Source organism: Lepisma saccharinum, chromosome 15 (genome assembly GCF_977018435.1).
Source record: "Lepisma saccharinum chromosome 15, izLepSacc3.1, whole genome shotgun sequence".
Taxonomy (NCBI): Eukaryota; Metazoa; Arthropoda; class Insecta; order Zygentoma; family Lepismatidae; genus Lepisma; species Lepisma saccharinum.
The window spans coordinates 4,796,720-4,822,323 of record NC_139243.1 but is presented as its reverse complement, the minus strand read 5'-3'; the positions used below and the strand labels follow the sequence as shown (position 1 = coordinate 4,822,323).

Below are 25,604 nucleotides of genomic sequence, written 5' to 3'. Positions count from 1 at the left end.
GGGTTTCATACCCCCCCCCCCACATTAGCCCGGTATTTCTATAAAGAAAGGAACATGCAAGGCAGTAAAATATGGCAAAAATGAATGCCGGCTAATATACGTATCCCTTACTTTCGAAAATCCTGGGCACGGCGCTAAAGCGGAGGGTTTTACGGGTGAAAGGGAGGGGAGTGGGGTAATGAGAAAGAGAGCGACGTGGTGAGAGGCGAGGAGAAAGAGACTGAGAGGGTGAAATATGAAAATAAATGGAGGGAGAGGTGGAGGAATGAATATAAATGGAAGGAGAGAGATAAAATTAATTGGAGAGTGAATGAGAGATGAAGATATATATCTAGGAAAATGTAGAGATGTGAAGATAAATGGATGGAGAGGAGGAGAGATGAAGATGAATGTAGGAAAATGGAGAGATGTGAAGATAAATGGATGGAGAGAAGGAGAGATGAAGATGAATGTAGGATAATGGAGAGATGTGAAGATAAATGGATGGAGAGAAGGAGATGAATGTAGGATAATGGAGAGATGTGAAGATAAATGGAGGGAGAGAAGGAGAGATGTGAAGATGAATGTAGGAAAAGGGAGAGATGTGAAGATAAATGGATGGACAGGAGGCGAGATGTGAAGATGAATGTAGGAAAAGGGAGAGATGTGAAGATAAATGGGTGGAGAGAAGGAGAGATGTGAAGATGAATGTAGGAAAAGGGAGAGATGTGAAGATAAATAAATGGAGTGGAGAGATGTGAAGATGAATGTAGGAAAAGGGAGAGATGTGAAGATAATTGGATGGACAGGAGGCGAGATGAAGATAAATGTAGGATATTGGAGAGATGGTGCTAAATTGAAGAGATGGATCGAGATTAAATTAATTGGATGAAAATTTCTATTACTAGAATATTCCAAAACATATGCTTTACATTTTCGATTTAGGGCGAAATAAACAAAGAGAGAGATGGAGAAAGATAAAGAGGAGAATGAGAGAGGGAGAGAACAAGATTGAGAGAGTCTGAGAAACCTTATATTTATTGTAGTTTATGATATTTTCAAAGTTCATCCATTTGTGTCAACTGAATAAAGTCCCCTTTATCGAAGGTTCGTAGCGTCGAAACAAGACGTCCAACAGAGAATAGCCGTTATTTTATATCCCCTAATGGCCCATACACGTCGTGAGAGTTCGGGTGACACTTTATGCTTTGCTTTACTACTATAGGATGGCTACCCACCAGGAATTCACTGAATTCCGAGTGAACCTTTCTCCGTAGACGTGACAGATTGCTACTTTTATTAATCCAAACCCCATTGAATTTATACGTAACTATTTATAAATGCCCTGAGGCAAGTTTTTCAGTTTAGTAATTGGTATATCCCGTAACATTTGTGACTTGTTTTTGTAGGTGTATGTCGAGTCTGAGTATGTGAGATGGCAAATGTAAACTAAACTGTAAATCACCAACCCTGAGACCTGTAAACAAACCGTCTCACCGATTCGATGTATCACTCCGCGTCAGTTGATTCATGACCGCAATCATCTGCTGTTACACTCGTAGGTCGCCGCACCTATTCATTTTATATAAGAGCCTCTGAATGTGAGAACCGCTCTCAAAACATCAGACGAATATGCAGCCGCATACATTGTTACTCTCCCGGTCATTCTCTCTTTCATAACCCTTAAAACTGCAGACACTGACACACCACTGCACTGGGATACCAACTTAACCACTTCTTTTACTGGTTTCTCAGGATACCACTGACAGAACGTTACATAAATATTGAGTAGAATCTGTTTCTCACCCCTTTTCAAAGGCTGTCCTTGCTGGTGCTTTAAAAACAAGCTCGAAGAACACGGAGACCTTCCCGCACGCATAGAACTCTCAATGTTATTTTTCTAAGGACAAGTCAGGCAATTAAACTAAGTGGCACTTCCTTGCTGTTCACATGATTATTATTAGAAAATAACCAATGTTATAAAATATAATTATGTACACAAATCTCTAAGCTCATTGAAAGTTACAATGCATATTCCTACAAAATGTTCACACTTATCTTGCCTTGCCATGTTACCAAGTTATTTTACGAAGTGCATTATATTTGGCGGAACAAAAATCGTTATTAGGATACTTTTCAAAGTTTCCAACCGCAATAAATTTACGAACATTCTAGGTCTTGTTTTGATCATCATCATCAATAGATTTATTGGACATACAGCATTCCATATGGCTGTTTATGCCAATTATATATTTTATTTACATAAGATACAATTTACATAAAATCTACAAACAAATTACAAATACACCCCTATCTATTTCAAACCTTAGAAATATACATTACCATGTTATATCATTTTGTCAAAAAAAATGCATGTAAAATATATTCAATTCGCATGCAAGAAAGAAGCCAAATTTATGGGAAATGATTACTGGTGCAATGAGTTAACCATAAAAGTGAAGCAATAAGTACAAAAGAAAGAGCATTGGGTTTAAAGTGAGACGTCATTTGCGGCAGCGTATCTCATACTACAAATTGGCCGTTGTTTTACCTTACGTAATGAATCCTGTAACAACGCTGGATTTGCGTGTGGATTATTTTACTTCTATGAGTTTGCATTGCTTTCTGCATGCACGTGGTTTTGTTTACAGAAGGTCTCGGGGTTGCCGATTTGAACTTTACTCACCTTGAATTAAATATTTTAAATATATGTGCCGTTTAACTCAAATGAATTAAAATTTTTGGATACATTGGAATTACACAGATCCTTTATAGTGTAAATATATTTGTGTGTGGGGGTGGTGAGAAGGGGTAATACGTATAGTTGAAATAGAGAAAACCTCTGCTTGTACCTTTGAAATTTTGGAAAGTTGGCCTTGAAAGAACGGAAATTATACTTAAATTTTATCATGGTCCAAGAGTGGCAACCCTGAATATCCAACAATATTTTTCATGTTATCACAGTCAAACTCCGCCTTTTGTCTGTGAGTGTCATCTCATATGATAAAAACGATTTTCCAACAGAAACGTAGTCTGTGATCCAAATTTGAATGCTGAAACCTTACTTCGTAAGGCGAGAATGTCACAATGCACCGAACTGACGTGAAAGTGAGAAAGACTACAAGAATCAGAAGTTTGCACTTTGGAATGTATAGGCAACAGTGGAGAGAGACATTTTGCTTTGTTTAGAGCTTTGAAAAACATGGTGGACTTGGAGGGAGGGAAATCCGCAGAGAGTATGTTTCAAACACGTTGGTCATTGAATTTTCTCGTCACCAACCACAGCAAAATACCTTTGTGTGAAATAAAAATCCTATAGAAAACCCTTAAAAATACATAGAAACCTAAAAAAAAAAAGGTTTGATTTAGGGTATAAACCTAAAATAACTTCTAAGAAGCAAAATAGGTAATTTTAGTCACTATAAAACTTCATCAGTTGTTGCGTTTTTTAAAATTAAACTCTCGCGTAACTTGTGATTTCTTATTTATCTGCAAGGGAAAAAAGTTAAGAACCTAAAATCCGAGATCTAGTTATCAGTCATCCTCATCCAGGGTGAGTACTCACCGGGAATTCCTTGAATTCCGGGGATTATGCGTGAATCTACGTGAACCTTTCTCCGTAGACGTGAAAATTGCAACTTTTATTAATCCAAATGAATTCATACATTTACAAAATACCCCAAGGTAAGTTTTTTACGTTTAGCGTTTATTTTTATCGAGGAAGGAAAAGAAAAGGAAGCTGCGTGGGCAATTGACAATTTTACTCTATCCCGTAACATCTGTGACTTGTGTTTGTAGATGTACAGGGTGTCCCAGAAGTCTTTCCCTGATTACAAACTTTATTCATATCCGCTATATGCAATGTAGAGATGTGAAAGTGGTGCCAAAATGTTGGAAAACTAACCAAGTTTATTTGTTGCAGGTTTGAGTAACGAGGCTGCAGCGTAGCAGTGTCAGTGCCCAGAAAACCGGTAATGTTCACAAATCAGGAAAGAGCTCAGCGTGTCCTCTGGTATCACGAGACCCGGTCACCAATAACAGTGCAGAGGAACTTTCAACTGTACAGAAATCTTTCGTCTAGAATATCTGCCATCAATAAGTTGGTATTTATCTTCATTCCCAAATCCTGTCAATTCCAAGACACATTGTATGGAAAGATGCCACCCGATGTCAAGAGCATTAATTTCGGATTCCTTGGCACTGACAATGCTACACTACAGTCACATTACTGAAACCTGCAACAAATAAACTTGGTTAGTTTTCCAACATTTTGGCACCACTTTCACATCTCTACCTTGCATATAGAGGATATGAATAAAGTTTGTAATCAAGGAAAGACTTCTGGGACACCCGGTATTTCGAGTCTGAGTAAGTGAAATGGCAAATGTAAACGCCGTACCTTAAATTGAATATTTTAAATTGTATATATACCGACCGTTTAATTGAATTGAATTAGAATTTTTGGATACATTGAAATCACACAGACCCTTTTATACTGGTGAGAGGCGGTAATACATGAGGTTGAAATAGAGAATACATATGCTTGAATTTTTGGAAAGTTCGCCTTGAGAACCGGGAATTATACTTGAATTTTATCATGATCCTAGAGTGTCCACCCTCTTCGCGATTAGTCAAATGTGGCAGAAAAAACGAAGTAAAATAAACCAGATCAATCAATCAATGTGTTTCGAGTCATGAGTCGAGATCAGCCCGACCCTGTGGCTGAGTGGTTAGCACATCGCGCTGCGACGCCAAGGGTCCCGGGTTCGAATCCCGGTCGGGCTTGGTTGTTTGTGAATGTCCATTCATCAATTTCATCATTTCATCACTCATCCACATCTTCGCAAATTAGCCAAGAGGCACAAAACGCGAAGTAAAATAAACTAAATCAATCAATCAATCAATAAGTCGAGATCAGGGGGGTGGGTGGACCAGTCCTCGCACACGAGAGATGAGACCTCTAGTCTTATCTAGATACTATCCTTAAATTAAGACTGATTCAGGTCCTCATCTCTTTATTATGATCTTCATTCCCGTTTCTTTTGCTGACCATTGTTCTAGGCATTCGTGCAAATATTTCATGATGCCTGATTCCATACGTTAGGTATGGAGCAATACCCGAGAAGTCACACATTAATTTCGTGTGAAGTGATATATGTGACTCTTATCGACGCTCTTCAAAGACAGATAATGTACTTTTAGTCTGCAATAAGAAAGAAAGTCAAATGAGTGCCGTAGCGACTCTTTTATCTGTGCCCGTCGCAAGGACTGACCGCCACGCTCGATTTATCCGAGGGCGATTGTCAGTGTTGCCATATTTGAGAGTCAAAATCACCTTTCAAAGTGCAGGCTCGTAAAAGAATAGGCACCTTCAACATAAGAAGCTGGAATCGTAAAATATACAGACACAGTGTTTGCTGTAGTGTAGAGTAATAATGATAATTGATCTTGATCGTGACGTCAATATTCGTTCTGCCACGGCATCAGTTTGGCCCGCTTTAGACTGAAGCATTTCCTTTAACATTTTTGCTAGCATAAATGCTATGTAAATGCTTCCAGAAATCTTATAGCAGATAGTAGTTTACACGGAAACATTTCATGGAACATTTCGGTTGGCTTTTGCGATTTGGTCTGCAGCTGTTTTGTTCTCTGTTTTGGGCTCGGGCCAGGAGTTTTGGTCAATGGCAACATGAACAGTGGTGTTTATGAGAACATTTTAGACAATAGCATACTGCCCACACTGTGGTAATACTTTGGAATGGGCCATTTTCTCTTATCAGCACAACAGTGCCCATAGGCGTAGCTAGAACTTTATATTTGGGTGTGCACAAAGAAAAAAATGAGGTCTTGTGCGTTTTCATAGCATATTTTGTAACACAATCACTTGGCTCTTTAACTGCACTGATGTTTGTAGAGGAATATAAATTCACTAAATGACACTGTTGAAAATTTCTGAATATATGTAGTAGAAAAAATCAAATTGCATAGAAATTACACACACACACAAAATGTTCATAAATGTTACAAACAAATACATCAAAATACACGTCATCTATAACAAGAGACGTCTGTCAAAAGGTACAATGTTCTTAAACTCATCAATAACTTCAATTTCATCAATAGTGTAAGCTTTTTCCTGTTGCACAAATAGCAAGAGCAGGGCTTCCAATATATCCTGCTTCTGAGTTGCTCTTAATTTAGTTTTAACTTGGGTAAGCTTTGAGAAAGCTCTCTCTCTCACGTGCAGCTTGTGACAGGTATAGAAGGAAAGCGCTGTAGTACAGAGTAGAATGCAGTAAATATCTTCTTTCTCCAATGACATCAAAAAATCGAAAATCTATAGACACTCGTTTCATCAGCGATAATGCACACGTTTGTACCAAGTAATGACATTTTCAACTTCTTACAAACTGCCGCTTATTTTCTCTCTTATTGAACTATCTGTCTTTAATTCTCTTTGATAAAGCAGCCCATTAGGGTGGGCCTAGGCACACCCGGCACACCCCGTAGCTACGCCTATGACAGTGCTCCTGGCCATAAAGCAGGGTCCATTGCATCGTTGTTTGAGGACAATCAGGTGGATGTGCTTAGGTGGCCCGCTCAAAACCCTGATTGCAACACCATAGAACATCTTTGGGATGAACTGGAGCGTCCGTTGCGTGCCAGACCCACTCGACCGAAAACCACCCATGAACTACTCACGAGGATACAGGACGAATGGGAAAAAAATCCACCCAATATTCCAGCACTTAGTGGAAGGCCTGCCCCGAAGAGTAAATGCTGTAATAGCGAAGTTAGGTCCGACATCTTATTACATACCTTGCTGGAGTGAACAGGATAAGGTGTCCAATGACGTTTGGCTATGTAGTGTATATGCAGCACAAGAGCACGTCGAGTTACACCATGTATGGTGAGTGCACAGTGTTTACAATTGAAACAACTAAGATATTCTTCTATGCGTGTACTGTATACGTTATAAAGTATGTATTTAAGCAGCGCCATTGCTTTATATCTAAAACCACTTAATACGAAACGTTATTCCTCTCGGTTGAATAGTTATCGGCTTTTAAAAATGTGAAGTGATACATTGTTTACATTTCACGCGGCCGCCATTACAGCTGCACGTGACCTAGGTCGCTTCTGATTGGTTATGCTACGGAAATAGGATGGGTTCTATGCTTGAGAAATGCCATGAAATATGCCATAAGATTTTTCACTTTACGCGGCAGTATTTTGGTCATGGCATAAATGTTGAGAAAAATGCCTCCGTGTAAAGCAGGCCTTAGATAGCTGCTGAAGCTATGTGGCGGACAACATGTCATTGACACGTTGGCCACCACCTCACTCTCTTTTTGTATGTGTGTGTGTGGGGGGGGGGGGGGCGTTGACAAATTTGTCGTTTTGGAGAACTGCAGTAGAATACACACCTTGACATCAGGGAACCAAATCGGTTCTGGGAATTTTACTTCTGTCCCCGAAAAAAAAAAATCGTCCAAAATGCAAAAAAAAATTGAATTTCTCTTTTTAAATAAGTATAGTTTTTACCTTCTGGAAAAGGAATGCCCAATTTTTACTGCTCTTATTGAAATGTAACTTGATATGGCAACACTGGGACACTCGGGTCGCGAAACTCCACGAGGGTATGTCGTGAAAACGAGCATTGTCACCTCAGCTGACAGAGATCTTATTTCACGGTTGTTCCCTCTTCACGCCCTCCAATCGCTCGCTGGGTGTCCGAGTTATGGAGTTGTCCGAGCGACCGAGACGTTGATTTGCTCACCTTGTCCGGTTGGCGTGTGGAGAACGATGCGACTCTTAAATCTCCCGTTTCGAGATTATAAAGTTGACGCAGGACAATGATGGACTTGAATTATCGATATCTCTGTGGATGGTGTTTAGAGGAGACGAGACTTTGCAGTGATGGTCTGTAAGGGCAAGTCCCTGTTGCGTCCCAAGCTCCAAATATACAGGGTGGTCCAAAAAGAACTGTACAACTTTGGTTTTTGATTGATTGATTGAATAGTTGTTTAAAGTCCACGTTATGTACAGAAAGGCTAATCGGGACTGGATCTACAGTTTAAAGTGGGATCCGAACCACTATGTGCCTCCACCGGGTATCGAACCCGGGACCCCTTGATTACAAGGCGAGGACGCTACCACTGCGCCATCGGGGAGGCCCTGTGTACATCTTTGGAAGTGTTTAAAAATGTATTCGGAAACCAGGCAAGTATCTAGAACCATATTTAGGGGGGGGGGCGAACTAAGTGTCTCAAAGCAATAATAAAGGTAAAAGGTAAAGTGCTCCCCTGTGCTTAGCACCACGCCATGAAGGCGTATAGGGGGTGTGGGGGTAACGCCCCACACTTTCTTGATCCGGTCGTTAGTGGGAGTGATGTGATCAGCATCACGCCCATGACCGCCTTTACCCCCAGGGTTTCCCCCAGGTACCCATGTCATTCGACGCTGGGTGGGCGCCGGGGCCGCTTCCAACGTTAGAAAAGTAATAATAATAATAATAATGTTTACATTAAAATAATTATAATTGTTAAATATAGTATTAATTAAGATATTTTAATTTTAATTAAGATTATTTAAATTAATTAATATTACATTTTTATTACATGAATAAGTAATGACTGTATAAGGATAATGAATTAAGAGCATGAATGCATTATTTAGCTTTCGTGTAGTTAAGGTCGGCAAAATTTGTAAAAAACAGTGCCCTGACAAGGAAATTTACGTCAAATAAATAAGGGATTGAATATTTATTGAATAGCTATCAGAAAAAGATATTAGATCCTATTGACGAAAAGTAAAGTTCCTGGTAATATTTTATGCATATCATAAGTTGTGAAAGCTGCCCCCGCTTCCCTTCTTTCTATCCGGCCCTCTGGATTACTTCCCTTATTTAATCCTTTCAAATCTCTCCCTCCACACCTCTCCCCGAGTGTCTAGCGAGCAGATTATAACAACGCCAGAAGTACAAAAGGAGAGGTTACACATAAAATTTGTATTTTTATTCCCTAGGTTCGTTACACATGTACAGAGAGTGAATAAACAACTGGTAAAAAAAACAACTAAACATGCTGACCAAGGCAGAAATTAATTTTATTATAAAACATAAACTAAACGTAACGTTTCAGCATGTGAAAGTACAGTTGACAAAGGAAAGCCACCTGCTAGAATGTTCCAGAACAACTTTCTAATAGTCTGGAGGGGAGTAATGTTTGTGTATATATATCGTCCTATTTTGTACCTTGTTACATTTGTACTTGGTGCAGAGTCTGAAGAAGACCTTGCTAGAAGGTTGAAACGTTACGTTTAGTTTATGTTTTATAATAAAATAAATTACTGCATTGGTCAGCATATTGAGTTTTTCATATCATGGAAACAAGGCTTAATGGTGCCACCAGAGCGTGGAACGACCTCCCCAATGACATAAGAAACTCTTCTTGTCTCGGCAATTTCAAATCAAAATTAAGAAAGCATCTTCTGGAGGCAACTTACCAATACCGAAAACAAGGGAAAAAAATAGAGTGAAACCTTTCTTGATCTAAATTTGTACGACAAACACCGACCGACTTTTCTGTATTTTTGTTATGTGTGTGTTCATGCTGTACGTGCATTTTTTACGTTTCTTACAGCATATATGTGCATTTTTTTTGTTTTTCTTCTTTCTTTTTTGTGTTTTTTTCCTCTTTTTGTGTTTTTTATTTTCTTTGGTATTTTGATGTTTTATATTTCGCAAACTGTTAGATATTTCAATAAAATTTGTAAAATGTGAAGTAGAGATGGTTAAGTGTAAGAAAAGGCTTGTGCCTTACTTCGTCATCCAAAAGAAGAAGTAAATAAATAAATAATGTTGCTCAGGGAGTTTAATTCAGCAAATCATAACATTATCTTGGAGGATTACATGGGTTTAATATACGTTGCTATTATATACATATATACATAGCGTTTCCATATGTGCATTTACAAAATCAACCCATTTCCGTAACTCAAACAAAGGCGTACCTATGGCCTAACCATTGGTACTTTCACTAAAACAGAGTTAGCCTAACTATCTCTGTGGCCTACCCTCGACTTAATTGACATTGCGACCTGTCTTGCGTTTCCTTACGCAGCATCCTTATTCAGCCCGCTAGGCACTATGATGCGACTCGGCAATGTGTTACAAGATGCAAATCTTTGCTAATTGGGAAACGTATGATTTCAAACAGGGTGTTGGCTTTACCAAATGCCACATATATTTCCTTTATCAGTCCAGCCACCATAAGCGGGCTAAACTCTCGAAGAAGTTCATTTGCCAAGTATTACACTTACTTTTCAATCATTCAGTCTAGCCACCATAAGTGGACTGGGGAGAGATTTAAAGAGTATAGATACACTAAAAGTTTTGTATTATTCATATGTAAGACCAAAACTCGAATATGCATCTATTATATGGAATACAGACACAGCAAAGTACAGTTTAGCAATTGAAAGAGTCCAATCAAAATTTCTTAGATTTTTAAAATACAAATTTCAGAAAGTTTACCCCACATTTGAACACTACGACAACCTAATATATGAAAGTCGGTTTACAAAGCTGTGTCATAGAAGAACGTTACAGGAAATAGTATTCTTGTGGAAGTTGTTAAATAACGAAGTAGATGCTGAACATCTACTCTGCCGGATAAATTTTCGAATCCCTTCGTCGAAAACTAGACTCAAAAACGAAGTTTTTTTTTATAAAGAAGGCTAGAACGGAAATTAAAAAGAAATCTCCATTGTGGAGAATGTGCACCAGTTACAATAACTTGCTAATCAAGAATAACACCATTGACATCTTTTCTATGAACCTAAGGGACCTCAGTAAAGCCACTATTAACGCAATGACCTAAGCTTCAACACATGATTTCCTAATGAAATGACGTGATAAAATGTGTGTGTGTGTGTGTATGTATATATATATAATAAATTTAAATGTATTATTATGTGTGTGTGTGTATATATATATATATATATATATAATATCTATCTATATTACAGAAATGTATGTAATTGTATTCACTATGTATCCTTCATATGGGCTCTGTAATTAGGTATGTACCTGTTGAGTTCAATAAATAAAGGAATGGTTCCTTGTCGTCGTGAAGGTGGCAAATAACTGTTTTTCGTTAAACCCAACTGGCCTTTTTATATAGTCTGGGTGGGATTCCGTGGACGTTCACCCCGTAGCGCTGGAAGTTTCTCCATCAACGGTCTTTTGAAAGGCAGCTCCCCCAACTGGGAAGCTAAGAACAGGGGAATCTTACATCCAATAAAAAGTACAATGAAACAAGTACTCACAAGCAATAACGTATAAAAGTACACACATGGAAACATATAAATTAACCCTACACCTTGTAGCTGGCCAGCAATTAATTAACATCATACCAAATGGTCAATCCGACCATTACAAAAAAGTAATAGATCTTGCGTAAATCTTCTTTGCTACTGTCATTCAAAGTCGTACGATTCCAATCCCAATATAATCCTTGCCTTCCAATAAGTTTGGCGGACATAAATAACCAACCCTCTATTAAACAAGTAGATTTTCAATATTTAATTTTAGCTATTTTATTATTTCGTTACTTTCATTGCCTAAACGCAGAACTTAGTAAGTCTTTCGTGGAAGTCCGGACCCCCCTCCTAAATAAGTCGAAAACGTTACAAAATTGTGGTGTCATTTTGTAAGGCAATACATAAAGTTTGACCAGCTTTGTAGAATAGTACCGAATTTCGCCACCGCAAGAGCCATCGGCAGTTCCATTAAAAATAACTGCTTTCACTTGTCAAGAGCGAGCTCAGTGTGTGTTTTGGCACTTCCAACAAGATGAGGCACCACCTCACTATCCGGGTTATCCTGAATAGCCGATTTCCAGGTCGATGGATAGGTCGAGGCGGGCCAGTTGCATGGCCACCTCGTTCATGTGATCTAACACCCCTCAATGTTTACTTTTGGGGTTTGATTCATGTGTTTTAAGTCTACTTATGTTTATTTTATTCCAGTTAAGAATCATTGATTGTGTCCAATGTGTTTGCAAGATAATTGTCAGCGAGAAGTAACTGTAAAATTTACTGGTACTTGGTTATTTTTAAAAGCGAGTAACTGTAACTCTTTTACTCTTCGAGCCAAGTATCCAAGCAACTCACTTACTTTTCAAGCCAAGTATCCAATCAACTCACTTACTTTTCAAGTCAAGTATCCAAGCAACTCACTTACTTTTCAAGCCAAGTATCCAAGTCACTCATTTACATTTCGAGCCAAGTATACAAGTAACTCACTTTTCCAGCCAAGTATACAAGTAACTCACTTACTTTTCCAGCCAAGAATACAAGTAACTCACTTACTTTTCAAGCCAAGTATCCAAGCAACTCACTTACTTTTCCAGCCAAGTATACAAGTAACTCACTCACTTTTCCAGCCAAGTATACAAGTAACTCACTCACTTTTCCAGCCAAGTATACAAGTAACTCACTCACTTTTCCAGCCAAGTATACAAGTAACTCACTCACTTTTCCAGCCAAATATACAAGTAACTCACTTACTTTTCCAGCCAAGTATTCAAGTAACTCACTTTTTGAGCCAAGTATCCAATCAACTCACTTACTTTTCAAGCGAAGTATCCAAGTAACTCACTTACTTTTCGAACCAAGTATCCAGGTAACTAACTCACTTACTTCTAAAAAGTAACTTTCCGAACACCGACTGTAAGTTAGTAACTACAATTTTCTTTAGTTCATGGAAGCAAGTGCAGCTACATTCCGTGAACTCTCCCACCAGGGGGTGGGGGGAGGGTTCGAACCAAGTGTCTCAGAAATAATAATAATAATCTTCAAATCAAAGTAATTAAATTGAAATAATATTAAAATATGGAAATAATTAATATTACATCCTTATTATTACACGAATGGGTAAAAATACGGTATAAGAATAAATAATTAACAGCACATATTCAGTATCTAGCTTACCTGTAGTTAAGATCGGCATAGTTTGTAAAACAAAAAAAAAACAACAAGTGCCCTGGCAAAGAAATTAATGTCAAATAGATGGAGTATTGAATAACAAAAAAGGATGTTAGACGGAGTTGGCGAAAAGTGAAGTTCCTGATTAATATTTTATGCATATTATGTACTGTCTTTCAAAGACGTATGATCCCAATATAATCCTTGCCTTACAAGTTCAGAGGGAACAATCATCGATTATGCAACAAATGCTAATCAAGTATATTTTAATTATTTAGTACTTGCTAAGTCTTTCGGGAGGGGGAGGGTCCGGACTACCCCCCCCCCCCAAAACCCTAAATACGCCCTTGACTCAACTTGTTTTGGACCATGAAGCAAGTCCAGCTACATAACGCGAACCCTCCCACACATCGCATCGCATCGCATCGTATGTTTCCGAGCGACTGTGATTGAGGATGGGAAGAGCGTAATGTAATTCTGTTCCGACCGTCGCGTGGCCTCATCCACTCTTCAAGCGGGCCGTTTCCTTTCCACGTATGTTCCCATGCTCCGAGAGCAAGGGGGAGAATGACCAGGGTTGCAAGTACCTCACGAATTATCACTTCTTCATAAATTTTATGCGGAATTCCTCCACGGTCTTGGACATTCTCCGTGACATGGTGTGACGACCCTGGTCCATACCAGGGGAAACGGCAAACATTAATCTGAGGATTTAGAAAACGCTGGCGAAAAAATGGCGGCTTCTGAGTTGGCAAGTCTCTTCACTAAGATGGACGATATCGGAAATTTGTTATCGCGTTAGACGATACGATATTTTTCCGTATCGTGATATCGGCGATATATCGTCTCCACGATATTATATCGCCAAATATCTTGACGATTATCGCTGACACCATATACAGGGTGTCTCAAAAGTAATAGCGCAAACTGACACAGGTGAAAGTACACGATAATAGAAGCAAAAAAAAGTGTCTGTAAACATGGGTCTGCAAACGAGCCGTTATCGAGATAATCGCGGATGTGTGATTAAAAACCGCCACTGACTTCATTGTTTGTAAACGTCGTCCTAGTTGGTAAATTGCTAATGATGTGTGCGAATGTGTGAGTATAAGCCGTCACTGATTGCATTTTGTAAACACCGAGTACTTTACTCCTTGCACACGTTTGCTCTTTGTTTACAAAACAGAAGATTTCCGCTAGGTGGCGTTGTAATCAAACAGGATGGGTACAATCAGTACACAGTCTAATCGTACTGTGGGAGTCACTTTTCTTACTGTATTATTGCAACTAGGACGACGTTTACAAGCAATGAAGTCAGTGGCGGCTTGAAATCACACATTCTCGATTATCTCGAAAACGGCTCGTTTGCAGACCCATGTTTACTGACACTTTTTTGCTTCTCTTATCGTGTACATTTTCACCTGTATCAGTTTGCGCTATTACTTATGAGACACCCTGTATATCGCCAACACAATATATATCGTCAGATATCGTGATGATATATCGCTGACACGACATATATCGCCAAAATATCGTGACGATATATAGTCTAGTTGATATCGCCCAACACTATTCTTCACTGACTGATTTGATTTGATTTGAATCTAAAATTTTGGGTGCGTCAGCACTAAGGCTATTTTGCACCCGTCACATTATACGGGGTTCAGCCCCTTATCGTTACACACAACAACACTAACGTTGCATAACTAAAATCATAAAATATTAAAATCTTCTGACTTTCGTTAAAAGCTGAGGCTGTAAAGGAGCACACAGCACAAATAAGGACAAAACACAGGACAACACAAACAAAATTATACTGGCTATGGGGCCAGTCGCCAGAGCCTCGTTAGTCTGCAGTCCGGGGTGTACTACGTGGAAGTGAGGTTGACTATTGGGTGCACTATGTGGAAGGAGCACCCCTTACACCCCTCTTCACTGACTGAGGAAGAGGGTTGGGGTCTCCCGGTGGTGTGGCGATAACGGTGTCGCCTTGTAGTCGGAGCTCGATACCCGGTGGAGACCCATATTGGTTTGTAGAGTGGCAGAAACGATTAGACTATTTAAATTTGGCGCCATACTGACATCTTTGTACGTGACGTGGTGAAACACACATCCCTGACTAAAGCGGTTTGAAGCCTTCAGTCGGCATGTAGCTTTGGTCTGAAGAGCAGGAAACGCTCTTGAGAAACAATGGCTGTAACCCAGCGTATTTTTCGACGACATTTCGACATCGGGAGGAATGGAAAGGTTCCGATACACCAAACAATATTCAATTGGGTTACCCAACTCGGGACTACTGCATCCGTTGCCAGAAAGAGGCCTCCTGGTCTTCGTTCCATTGGGCAAGCAACCTGAAAGTGTACACTTCATTTGTGAACACCCTGTACTTTGTGCTGAAGGTTGTGCAGCAAGTACGAACTATTCATATGATATGTCTGGCTTGCTTCATAATTTTATTCGAAACAGCGAGAACATTTGCCGTACTGCAGATATCCTGGTCACTATGCAATATGCTGCATGGTTAGGATGTTGGGTTGCCTATACCAAAGGATACAGGGGCAGTAGTGTTAGCCTTGAGCACGTTGCTTTTCTTCTCCAATCGCGAAGATGAGGATGGGTGATGATATTTTGAAATTGATGAAGGGACATTTACAAAGAACAATCATGCCCTGTTCGGGATTCGAACTCGGGACCCCTGGCATCGTAGCAGAATGCTGAAGTGATCAAATAGATAAAAGAACACACGAAGAGCTACGGAGGTCGGATGCATATATGTGGATAACTAACTTCGCGTTTCCATTTCATTATATCCCTCGTGAAGATGTGGATGAACGATAATTTTCGGAGGGAAACCGATAGAGAGGGGCCTGTCGGGCACGCCCCCCTCTCTCAGGGGCCATAAAAGCAAGTACACCAATTTCTTTGGAGAAAGTTTAGTTTGGCTACCAATATATAAAGGTATCATTGGCACCTTACACAACCGTCTGCAATAACTTTCGAACTAGGCCACCGCCGTGGCAGACTGGTTAGCAGAACTTGCTACGAGACGAAAAGGGTCCCGGGTTCGAATTCCGACCTTGGCATGGGTGTTCTTTGTGAGTGTCCCGTAATTATTTTTATTTATGTATTTCGTCATGTTTTACATGGCGAAGTTATGGAGCCTTTTCTTCAACTTGACCATGTTCACACAATTTTTGAATACGAAATTTTGTAGTCTACATTGAAATATTGAAAAAAAGAGGAAAAAGAAAATTACAAAGGAAACACAAGCACACACACAAGCTCACACATTCCTGACAATAATATGGAGTTTGAAATTGTACGAATTGTGGGTTTCAGCACTTTTCTGCAATTTAGCTAATTCAATTTTTGCCTAGTAGAAAGTGTTTTGCTTGTGTCTTGAAAACATGTACTGAAGACGCATTCCAGATTTTTTTTTTGGGGGGGGGGGTGCAATGCTAGTTTCGTCATATAATCACTTATCCTCATCGTCGCGATTATTTATTTAATTATTTACTTAAAGTTTCAGATGCAGTACTCAAAGACCATTTTATACTGAAACAGTAGCAACAAGAACAACAATAACAAATCAATACAGTACAGGACAGGGGCGCCGACTTGTCAAAATTATTGGGGGGGCTCTGATCACTGAAATAAATTAATGAATGACTCACTCCCTCCCTTTTTTAAAAATAAAAATTACGTCTTCGTATAGCAGTTTTTAAGCAGCTATTATATTCCTCATGCAAAACATGTAAAACGTGTGTCTGCTCATTTGATTTTTAGATAACAATTAACATTTTTATTTAAAAGTAGGCTATGTATTTACATTAAGAGGCCAATATAACAGTTTTTTGCCGGCCTCGGTAGCCGAGCGTGTTGGGTGGTCGGCTCAACTCGCTTAGATCCGGAGGTCTCGGGTTCGAGTCCCGGCGAGGGCATGGGTGTGTTTTAATGTCCGCAACAGACTTGTAAAGAAAGGACATGTGACGGGTGCAAAGAACCTTAGCGTTGACGTACCCATAAAAATAGCGAATCTTTACAAAATTTAACAGTTTTATTTAATTATTTACATAAATGCTAACACAAATCGCAGGCAAATAGTTTTACTTTTTTGTTCTTGCTACAATATTTTACTTTTTAAATTTAATTTTGCAATAATAAATAAACACCTAGCACGCCGTGCTTTAGCAATAATGCCTTTGATCATAGCCGTTCCCGCTTTCGCAATACAGACATTTCATAAGCTTCCCTTGAGTATTTTACTGCAAGCCAGTGTTATTTTCCCCTTATTCTTTGGACTAGAGGAAGAGATTTCGAGGATAACTATATATCGTACATATCAATATTGCCTGAAAGTCGTGTTTTCGAGTGTCCAGAATTCACTAAATAACATACTGGTATAATTGTCATATCACCTCGTTATTTAGAAACTCTTTTTAGTAAAAATGTTAACAATACTCATAATTATAGTATACTTAGTAATACATAGTAATAAGTCATGTGTTTTTCTGTCTCCGTTCATAGCCCCTCCAAAGTTGATGGTTTAGCGGTCTCAGCCCCCCAAATTTGATGGTCTAGAACATTTCAAATGTGTATTTAAAGTTAAGTTCATGTGGCACAATTCAGAGTAAACTTTACAAGAGAAGCAAAATAATACATTAGATACTCTTAAGCAAAATTATTTGGGGGGCTCTGCCCACACATCATCAACATTGGGGGGGCTCGAGCCCCCCCAAGCCCCATGGAGTCGGCGCCTATGGTACAGGATACCACAGAAAAAAATAAGTTGCATGTACATTCTTAACGATTGTTGGAAACTTGCGTTCTGGCAAGAACGTATGAATATTTGCAGACAGATTTTTGGCGGGAAAGCCTATAGAAAGTTACAGAAAAGCGACGCCAAATAACAAAAGCCTAATGAACATTGTAGATTTTCTCCAGCATATTTTAATTGTGGCCCTGGCTACACTGCATATGTGTCCGAGATTGCCCCCGCCAGGAGGAGGGGACGTCCAGCAGTGGTACAGCCTCGGGCGTATTGTTGGCGGGTCGGGAACCCGAGCTTCGCCGAAGGTGCCCGAACGTTGACGGGGGAGGCGAGGAAGCACGCCGCGCCGTGTTGTGTTCGCGACGGAAAGTGGACCGGCTGCAACAAAAAGCCAACGTTACGTTAGAGAACGAGCCACGAGTGTTGTTGCCGTCATTGTTGCGTGTGCGAGAATACCATTGTTGCGGCTGTGATCGGCGTTGTTGGGCCTGTCTGTAAAAGCAAGCGCGTTTGTTTTGGTGCAAGTGTTCTTTTTTTTTTTTACTCGTGTCTTTCGGATCGGAGCAACAAGTGTTAGTTCCGAGACTATGTGGACTGTGGACGTGCGTTATCAGTGGCTTATTTTCGAGTTTCTGGCGATAGGAAGTGCTTGTTTTTGAAAGAGGTCGAGCGTCTTAGCCTTTTCAGCAGTTTGTTAGTCCGTCTCATTGGCTCTTGCGAGGGCTATTGCCGATAAGGAGATTTTTTTTTTTACGAGGAAAACGACGAAGACGGAATTGATAAGACCGTGAGTTTGTATTTCATCACTCGTTGCGCGGTAGTCATGTGGTTTTAGGGCTTTGAGGAAGATCATCTCTCGAGGGTGCCACTCAATTCCAGAAGGTCCTCTTGTGTTGCGAATATTCAGGTAAGTGCCGTTTTGGAAAAGGTTCGCTTCAATGTCTGTCACGAGCACGCTGACATTCTGATTTCGAAAAATTACAATGTTTAAAATCCTCCTTACTGAAGCCTATCTCCAAGTCAGAAGCAGTGATGTCGATTGCACTACATAGTTTTGTTTTTTCTACAATTGTTACATTTAGTTTTCTTTTAAGCTGTCTCTTACTTTGTCCCCTATATACACATTCTTCCCCTCCCTCGACAGTTCTTCTTCCAATCTTTCTTCCTTCTTCCTCGCCCCACTTCTCTTTTCATGCACTCTCACCAAAAAACGCATACATTTTGCTTTAGACACACTTACACTATAAAGATGGCTCGTCTGGAGCATGATCACTCATTTCGCTGCCTTCTCTAATAGCTTTCCCCCGCCGTTCTCTTACTTCAACCAGGTATTTCCCCACTTGCTTCCCCGCTTCCTTTATCTTTATTCTGTCGTCTAACACTTCTATCACCTCCATCCCTGTTTCGTTTTTCATCCATTTGTCCCTTAGGTCACGTGTAGAAGAATTCAGGGGGTGGCCTGGGAGGGAATGTACTCCCCGGAAATAGAAAAGTCCCTCTCCAAACGTAACCTGGCAGAGCATTCGGACAATAGCCAGCTAAGAAATGTTGCAATCATGTTCACTTTGTCTTTCTTTCATTCATTTTATTTAACGCAGAACGCAGCTTTTCAGCATTGATTCAGCCCACTTTATAATTAAAAGTCAAAATAATGAACCCATTTAAATTATCGTCCGTTTTGTTAACTGGAATTAGGAAATAGGATGGATCAGGATGCGCTTGAAGCTTGTGTCAAGATGTCAACCCACAGAAACTTTCATCGATGATGTCATCCACAGATATGCTGTTGAAAGCCTAGACGTCTTAGTTTGCTGTAAATGTAAATTTTTGCACACTATATTATTATTTTATTGATTCTTATAATCTCATTCTTAAAATGTTAGTAAATTAAACCTCATGACTAGGGCTCGAAAGTTGAGGAAAAATCCTCTTTCCTAGTGTCCGAAGACGAGGCCCAACATAATATATGTTCATTTTGGGTCATTGTAGGCCAGAAAAGGGTGGGTTTTGTTTGTCCTTTTTTGCGTTTTTTGGCTTATTGGCTATTTTTTAGCCTTTTTTTTAGGTCTTAACGGCTTTTTTTTCCAACTTCACCTTCTTTCGAATACGTTTTTACTGCCCATTCTCAATTCGAATCACCATCTGTTCATCACCTCTTAAACATCCTTTCTGTAGTAAAGAAATAATAAAATTATATATTTGAACCATCCCTGAAACGAGAGAAAAACATTTTTGGACGACTGAAATAGGATCCGAATCCTATTTCTGGAACCCTAGTGTGGTTAGGCCAAATATGATTTTTCAAATTATGTTAATCTAAAAAATATATAATGTCTGAAAGAAGATGCATTTCATTCATATAGTTTTTTCGCACTGTGTTCCATACCACCAGAATTTTGTATTTTTTTAATTCATTAAATATGCAACTAAAACTGAAGTTATTAATTAATTTGGATCACATTTATACGTCTTATTTTCCTTTTTTAGGTCCTTTTTTGATATTTTCTTCCGGGCCCTACTCATAACACTTAAGGGGTCCCGAGTTCGATAACCGGTGCAGGCCCATAGTGCTTCGGATCCCTCTTTAAACTGTAGGTCCAGTCCCGATTAACCTTATTGTGCATAAAGTGGACTTAAAACGCCAAATCAATCAATCACCAACTAATTACACTGAATTTAATTTAATTACATTTCAGATGTAAGGAACAACTTTAAAAATATTAGTATTGTTTTATTGGTGTTATCATTTGATGTCTGTGCCCCCCCTCCCCCCGAAGTTTGATGTCTGGATTCAATACTGTCTGCAACGTTTCAAAGGAGCACGCTGACATTCTAATTTCGAGAGATCGGATGGAGGGCCTCATCTTTTGAAAACTGAAAATACAGACAATTTCCATTTGGCGTAAGGATTCTACAACATGGTTATCATAGCAGTAGTTTCGTCCGCCCACTTGTGGGGGCTAGCATTATTCATGCTTTTATCCATTACGGAAATCATCATGGGCATTCTCCTTGGGAAACAGGTGATTCCCACATCATCTTTTCCAAAAGATATGTAATTGCTCTTTGATTCAATTTTTGTTATTTAGCGTCGCTTTTCTGCCACATTTGGCTAATCACGGCGATGAGAGTGACTGATGATACGGTGAAATTGATGAAGGGGAACTCGCAAAGAACGCCCGTATCCATGCCTGGGACCGCTGGCATCATAGCGTGTGTTGACTTTCGAGTGTCAAATTTTATGAAAGGAGTAAATATACTATTACAGATGGAAGCAAATTTAGTAAAGAACGCATTCTTTAGAATAGAGAAGGTATAATTTGAATGTTATAATATTAATTATATTTATGCTAATGGGTAATCCTGTGTTCATGCTAATGAACAAATTATAATGTTGCAAGACATTTAGAAGCCCTATCTACATACGTAATGTAATAGTACAAATATACATTTCTTTCATTTCTCTAGAACTTTACATTTTCCTATTTTTACTGCAACTGACGTATTCTGCATCAAAACATAATTTGAACTTCTCTCCTTAAGTGTTACTGTCACACACATGAAATTGTTATTTCTCAGATGTGAAGTTTCATTATGAATTTCCTGATTTTGGGGGAGTTTCTTAATTATTTTGTGCTTATGTTGCTGTTTTTTTTGGGGGGGCTAATGTCTGGTCCTCCAGCCTCTACCTAACTACGCCTATGATGGTTATTCTCATAGGCGTGCACAGACCCTTGATGAAAGTTCAGTCGGAGATAGAAAAACCCCATTCCATCTTACCTTGATGGGTACTAAACAGGAGTTTTAGTGTGTATCCGGATCCACCGAAAATCACTCTTTTAGAAGAATTCCAGGTTCCGTGTCACAAAAGTTCTCCGTTCCCTTGTATTTCCCTTCTCTGTGGTTCAGACTAATTTACATGTCAACGTGATTTCGTACAGCAGATTGAAAAGAACTACACATAATTTATTCATTTGCAATGTGTGACCAATTTATTCTTCGTGTGCATTGAAAATGTAAAGAGTGTGTTGGACTGTGCGGATGAATCACTGGTTTGATACATAAGATTGGATGAATGCTACCGCGTTTTCTACAATGATATGATTTGTGATAATTAGAGTGCGGATTTTGCATATTTGCATATTTTATTCCGGTCCTCTAATTAATATGCAACCGGATTCTAAAGTTGTTTCAGAGCATTCCGAATCGAAGTAGGGGTTTTTAAAATGCATATAAATGCATATTTAAGGTGTTCGTGCATATTTACTGCGTAAGCGCATATAAATGCATATTACGTGAAAAAATCATTAAATTGATAGTTTTTTTTAAAATATATTTGTTTACTTCGTTAATGTTTCGTCTGTGGAATGTGTCTGAGAATAAAATTTCCAAGCACAGGTGTTCGAAAACCTCTCTTTATGCGCTGCAGGGCAGACGGTCCCCCCTCCCTGTGAAAAGCCAATTGGCTTTGTAAATGCACACTTTGCATCCCTCCCTTCGATTGTGACGCAACTGGAGAAAGAAGGAATGACTTTGTTTTCTGCTCTCACTCTTTGGGAAAATGTCAAGAAAGAAATTGTATCCGTTCCAACATCAGCGGGGAGAATTATTGCAGAAAAGGCAGATAAAGTGACTTCCAAGAACCCAGGTTTGAATTTTTTTGTGCAAAGTGAAAGATGTGCTACAAGGTGAATCAACAGAACTATTACAAGATCTCACGCCAGAGGACATAGCTGCATTGAAATGTTGTCCAGTGACAAGTTGTAGTGTGGAGCGCACTTTTTCTTCATACATAGATATACGAACTGATAAACGGAAAAATCACTCTAACCAATTTAGAGAGATATGTTGTAGTGCACTGCAATGTACATAAATTCAAAACTACTTAACGATTTTCGTTATATTGTGTTTAACAACTGGAAATAGTAAATTCAATTTAATGCAGGATTTTGTAACCTTACTTGACACGGAAGCTGTTGTTACTTCGTCTTTACCTTCAATGGTCACTATGTGTGTGTAGCACTTTAAAAAATAAATGTATTTCGAGGAATTTTTTTTGTGCCTATATTTTTCCTTTAGTGCATAATTTGCATATTTGAGTGCATATTTTACTTGTTTTTAGTGCATAGATGCATGCATATTTTCCAATTTTTTAGTGCATATTGATCCGAACTTTAGTGATAATGATAGTATTGAGAGACCAATTTTTTCTAGTATTCCTCCTGCATTTCTAATTCTTGATAATATTAAATATTCCACTATTATGTTTCCTGCTGGCATTTGAGTGGTGGTGTAAGGGATGACTCACTGAAGGCACCCCAAAGTCAACCTCACTTACAATTAGTACACCCGGTAATTGCAATGTTGCAGGCCAACGATGCTCTGGCGATTAGCCAAAAGTGGCAGGAAAGAGAGGTAAAATATATCCAGTCACTCAATCAGTTGGTGTGACATCCATTTCTCTAGTTTTTCTTGAATAATTTAGACGTAACTGTAGGGAAGGCATTCAAAATTTTAAAAAAAATCAGTAATTTGACAGTTTTAAGCGAGGAAATTCACACCTCAAAAGCAGGGTCCGTGTGTATTGTGTTTTTCGCTACTGCCACATTTCGCAAGCTATTCTGGGAACACTGACGTCAGGTCAGCAGCCAGAATTTAAAAATGACTTGATAGAAAAGGAAAACATATTAGAAATTATTGTATTATGATTTTCTTTTCGTCAGGAAACGAGAAGTAGCAAAGGACTGAAGAAAAGTACCGACGAGTACCAAAAAATATATTTTTAGAGATATTTTAAGGCATTTTCTTGCATATTTATGTAGTTTTGGCTGCATAAATATCCTGTGCCTTATACAAAGACAAAAGAGGCACAAACACAGGGTGGCTACTCACCGGGAATTCCTTGAATTCCGGGAATTATGCGTGAATTGTACGTGAAATTTTCTCCGTAGACGTAAAAAACTGCGACTTTTATTAACCCAAGTACCATTGAATTTATACATATTTAGAAATTCCCTGAGGCAAGTTTTTCACAATTTAGATTTTATTTTTATCAAGGAAGAAGAAGAAAGCTGCATGGAAAATGAAACAGAATTATTTCAATCCGTTTACTTTGTTATTGTACTTTGCACAACAATCTACCTGACTAGTGTTGCCCACGGGACGAGACGGGACAGGCTTTTAAAAATTCGAGACGAGACGAGACAGCATTTCACAGCATTTCCACGAGACGAGACAGGCCAAAGTCTCCTCTCGCGGGCAACACTATACCTGACAGATGAAAGTTTGTTGCAAAAAATTGATTAGGTAAATTTGAGTTTGAAATTCTTGTACAATTAACAATTTTTCAAAGATTAGTATCTTTGGTAACGTTTGTGACTTGTGTTTGTAGATGTATTTCTAGTCTGAGTAAGTGAAATGGCAAACGTAAACTCCGCATCTTGAACTAAATATTTCAAATATACATTGATTCCTCCTATACCTTTTAATTGAATTGAATTTGAATTTCTGGATACATTGGAATCACACAAACCCTTTATACTGTTAATATATTCGTGTGTATCGTTGTTGAGAGGCGGTAATACGTAAGGTTGAAATAGAGAAAACATCTGCTTGAATTTTTTTTATTTATTTATTTATTTATTTATTTATTTACTCAGAGTTTCAGATACAGTCTTATTTGGCCATTTTACACTGAAACATCATAAAGTAGAAACAAAAATAACAAAAGATAAAAACAATAACAAGATGGGATAGATTTACATGTTCTTCATCAGTAATATACAAAAATTTCGTTCTGGAAGGAAAATATCTACATTGAGGGGAAGTTTGTTGTAGATTTCTGGGAGCCTGTAAAACAAGGAGCGTTGTAGAAGGGATAGCCGAGTGGTTGGGTTGTGGAAGAGTTGCAGGTTGCGCGTTAGCTTTTGGGGTACCCTAAGTGTGAATTCACTGATTAGGAGATCTGTTCTGATTTTGTCATTTATTATCTTGTATAAAAATTTCATGTCAGCTAGATCACGACGAAAGGATGAAGAGTGAATATTCAGAGCAGCCATGGTGTCTGATTTGGATACATGTCGAAAGGAAGGTATTCATTCTATGGCGAACAATTGCAAGAAAGAAACTGAGAACAGAATCTATTCTGGTGAGATTAGCTTTTGAGGCCATTGCCCAAATAGGGGAACAGTATTCGAGGATGGGCGAGATGAAAGATTTAAAGAATAAAGCAAGAGATGATGGGTTTTGAATTTCGCTAAATCTGTATAGAAGACCAAGAAGGCGCATGGCTTTTTTAGTGGTAGCAATAATATGATAATTAAAAGTGAGTTTTTCATCCATGATAATACCTAGGTCCTTTTGGGTGGAAACGTTTTGGATTGGATTGTTTTCAATAGAATAAGTAGACAGCACTTTGTTCTTTTTTAGGGAATAAGTAAGGAAAGAGCATTTCTGAGGGTTTAGTTCTAAATTCCACTGACGACACCACTTAGCAAGTTCTGTGAGAGCATTTTGAAGAATCATCATGTCATGATGCGATGAGATCTCCTTAAAGAGTTCGCCTTGAAAAGCGGGAATTATACTTGAATTTTATCATGACACTAGAGTAGCCAACCTGGCACTGCAAACAAAGAGTGTAAATTAAGCCTTTGTTGCTAATTTATATTCCCATGATTATTTATTTAGTCGTTACGTTCTCATAGAAGCCTTGACATAGATTTCAAAGAGAGAGAGGATGACAACTTCATTTTTAACCGAATTGAGAGAAGGACACCTGCTGCTTTGTGTAGGGATTATTTCGAGATGTTACTTGCCCCTTCCCTCCCCCCACTATCTCCGCACTCGAGGTTTGCTGCACTTCGTA

At 38.9% G+C, this 25,604-nt stretch overlaps 1 protein-coding gene across 4 annotated transcripts in view; it reads left to right on the top strand.

Annotated features, from left to right (window-relative positions):
- Ntan1 (N-terminal amidohydrolase 1) overlaps positions 1-25,604 on the top strand; it is a 383,084-nt gene that overhangs the window by 160,112 nt on the left and 197,368 nt on the right. The window contains exon 1 of one of the 4 annotated variants that reach the window (XM_083136526.1): positions 18,104-18,647. The exons of the other annotated variants lie outside the window; for them this stretch is intronic. The gene's annotated coding sequence lies outside the window, so the exon portion shown is untranslated. Of the gene's footprint in view, positions 1-18,103; positions 18,648-25,604 lie in introns of those variants that run through there. 4 annotated transcript variants of the gene reach the window in all.